A 3,489-nucleotide genomic window follows, 5' to 3' on the forward strand; every position below is an offset into this window, starting at 1 on the left:
GGGGCACCCCGCTTGTGTGGGACCCTGGCAAGTGCCACAGTTGGGGAGATCTGTGAAAAGTGCCCGGCGCACATCCAGAGTTGCCGCCACCCGCCGCGTCGCATCCGCCACGTCGCATCCGCCACGTCGCATCCGCCACGTTGCATCCACCACATTCGCTACATTTGCCGCATTTGCCACATTCACCGCATTCGCCAAATCTGCCGCATCTGCCGCATCTGCCTGCTGGCCCACCTTTATGCTAGGTGCAAACACTGTGCTTGGAACACCTGACCCCCCTGGGCCACCAGTGCGTGCGATGCACATCCTTGACCACGGAGACGGGCGCCTGGGACGTGGGCCACACCCTGACCTTCTGGCGGCAGCGTGCGAAGGGCAATGACGAGGACCACTCCCCCAGTTGCGGCACGTGCGTAGCCCTGCTTCTCACCGAGCCCGACCGACCCAGCCCTCAGAGCCAATCCATCTCCCAAAGTTACGGCTCTGACTTGCTGACTTCCCTTATCTCCTTTCTTCCAACGCCAGAGGCTGTTCACATTAGAGAACTGCTGCGGATATAGGTATGGCCCAGTGTGACATTTAAACTGTCTCCCCCAAATTTTCAAGGGCCAGCGATAGCTCACCGGACACTGCCGAAACCACAATGCTTTCCAGGGTGCGGGCCCCTCTCTCAGGGCAAACCCATTCTAGGGTGCCCTGCCCTTCATGAAGAAAAGAGAACTCTCTCTGGGGCTCCCGCTGGCTTCTCTGGGTTCGCTTGCATTACCACACCAGATGCCTTGCAGCATTCATCTCCGCCACTCTGGGTTCGGGGATCTGAACCCGACTCCCTTTCAATTCAATTCAGTTTCTTTATATAGTGTCAAATCACAACAAAGTTGTTTCAGGGCACTTTACAGGAACATTCACATACATAAAAGCCAATTAGTAAATTTATCTATCTAAGGAATCCAGCAGACAAGTTGAATCTTGGCTTCGTCACAGTCTCCCATCCTGAGCAAGCACAGTGGCAACAGTGGAAAGGAAAAAACTCCCTTTTAAAAGGAAGAAACTTCCAGCAGAACCAGGCTCAGGACAAGCGGCCATCTGCTTTTACCAGCTGGTTGAGAGTACATAAAGGAGAGACAACCGAACACTGAATGGTAGGTCCAGGTATAGGTCCAGGTGTATCTGAAAGACAAAAAAACACATATTAAGGATAGAAAAAAATTACAAATACAAACCAGGTTGAACAGAGTAAGTAAAGACAGTAGCAGAGTGAAAATTGTGGTCAGTTTGTCCTCCAGCAGTCTAAGTCTATAGCAGCATAACTAAGGGACAGCTCAGGAAACCCAAGCCAACCCTAACTATAGGATTTAACAAAAAGGAAATTCTTAAGCCTAGTTTTAAAACTGGACAATGTGTCAGCCTCACGGACAGAGATTGGAAGTTGGTTCCACAAGAGAGGAGCCTGATAACTGAAGGATCTGCCTCCCATTCTGTTTACCTGTTTCGATCGGCTGAGGGCGACTGAGGCCATTGCCCTGCACTTACAAATGGCATTCGCCCATCTCTTAGGACTGATTGACTCATGTTCAACTGCTGTCCACATGGAGCCCTTCTCCACTTTGGCCTTCAAAGCTCTTGTTTGAATATTTGCTACTACCACGAAGATCTGCGCCTGCGGTGGCTCCACCTGGGCTCACGTCCCAGGCTTCTACGCTCACCGTTGCAGCCCTCCTACTCATCGTGGCATAGCCCTTGTGGCTCCTGTCACCGGCGATGGCTGGGTGTGGGCCCAACGCTCCAGCACCATCCATTTTCAGGGTTAGTTGATTCGGCAGGTAAGTTGTTACACACTCAATCAATCAATCAACCTTTATTTATACAGGTAAATCCCATTGAGCCTCGAGGACTCATTTACAAGAGAGACCTGATTTCAACAAAGAAAGATGACAACAATGGACAACAGCAACAACAATAAACAGTTATAAAAAAGCATACTACAGTTTTTTTTTTTTTAACAAATAGGATGGCTAAAAGGAAAAGGTAACAAAACAAAAAACAGCTAGATTCCAAGACAAATGTAGAAAACTAAAAACAGGAACATGTCAGCATTGGACCCTGCCAGGTGTCCAACAGATTCTTAAAGACACTTAGAGAGGTCAAGGTCGAGAGCTTCAAATCTTTTTGTAAGATATTCCAGGAAACAGGAGCAGAATAGGAGAAGGCCCTTTTGCCTACTTCAGTCCTCATTGAGGGAACACTGCAGGTAATAATGTCCTGAGAGCGCACTCCGTAGCTGCACTCACGCAGAGACATGTAGGAGGAGATGTATGAAGGCAACAGACCAAGAAGTGATTTAAAGATGAAAATATACCAGTGAGAGAGTCTGCGTGAAGTTAATGATGTCCAGTTAACCAGTGAATACAGTGTGCAGTGGTGGGTATGATAATCACAGCCAGTTATGAATCTTAGTGCACCATGATAGACAGCATCCAACATCTGCAGGGTTCTTGTAGGAGCGTTCATGTAAATAATATCACCATAATCAATTGAGGGAAGGAAAGTCACAGATACAAGGCGTTTTCTAGCATTCAGGGTTAGACAGGATCTGTTTCTGAAAAAGAAACCCAGTTTAACTTTCAGTTTCTTTATCAAGTTTTCCACATGGAGCTTAAAAGAGAGATGTGAGTCGACCAAGATACCCAAATATTTATAGGAATCAACAAACTCAATGGGGACACCATTTGAGGATAAAATCGGAGGAAGAACTGCTGGGACCAACTTCCTATTTGAAAAAAGCATCCCTTTGGTTTTGTCGGCATTTAGGACAAGTTTGAGGCGAAACAAATCAGTCTGGATGATGTTGAATGCAGATTTAAAAAGCTGGAAAGCCTTAGCAACAGTTTTAGCTCGACAATAAACAACTGTGTCGTCAGCATAGAAATGTATGGATGCATTAGGGATGTTTTTACCTACATTATGTATGTAGATTGTAAAGAGGGTGGGTCCTAAGACTGAGCCTTGTGGTACACCATTGTTGACTGTTAAATAACTGGAGGAAGTACCATTATGTTGAACACATTGCCTCCGGTCTGAAAGATAGTTAGAGAACCAACCAATGGTGTGATCTGAGAAACCGATATCTGAGAGTTTATGACACAAGATGTTCTGATCCACAGTGTCAAAATCTTTAGACAGGTCTAAGAAAAGTGCAGCACAATAATCCTTAGCATCCAGTGCTTCAACAACATCATTAAGAATCTTCAGTGAAGCAGTGGTTGTGCTGTGTTGTTTCCTGAAACCAGAATGATTTTGAGGTAAGATGTCCAGGTAATTTTTGATTTGAGAGTTTATCAGTTTTTTTAGAACCTTGGCTAAAATGCAGAGTTTAGAGATTGGTCAATAGTTGTTCAGTGAGGTGGGGTCTCCTCCCTTCAGCAAAGGAAGAACAAAGGCTGTTTTCCAAGTGTCTGGGATGGAGTTTTGTCTTATGGAGAGATTGAA

This window comes from Nematolebias whitei, chromosome 12 (assembly GCF_014905685.2).
Source record: "Nematolebias whitei isolate Nwh7 chromosome 12, NemWhi1, whole genome shotgun sequence".
Taxonomy (NCBI): Eukaryota; Metazoa; Chordata; class Actinopteri; order Cyprinodontiformes; family Rivulidae; genus Nematolebias; species Nematolebias whitei.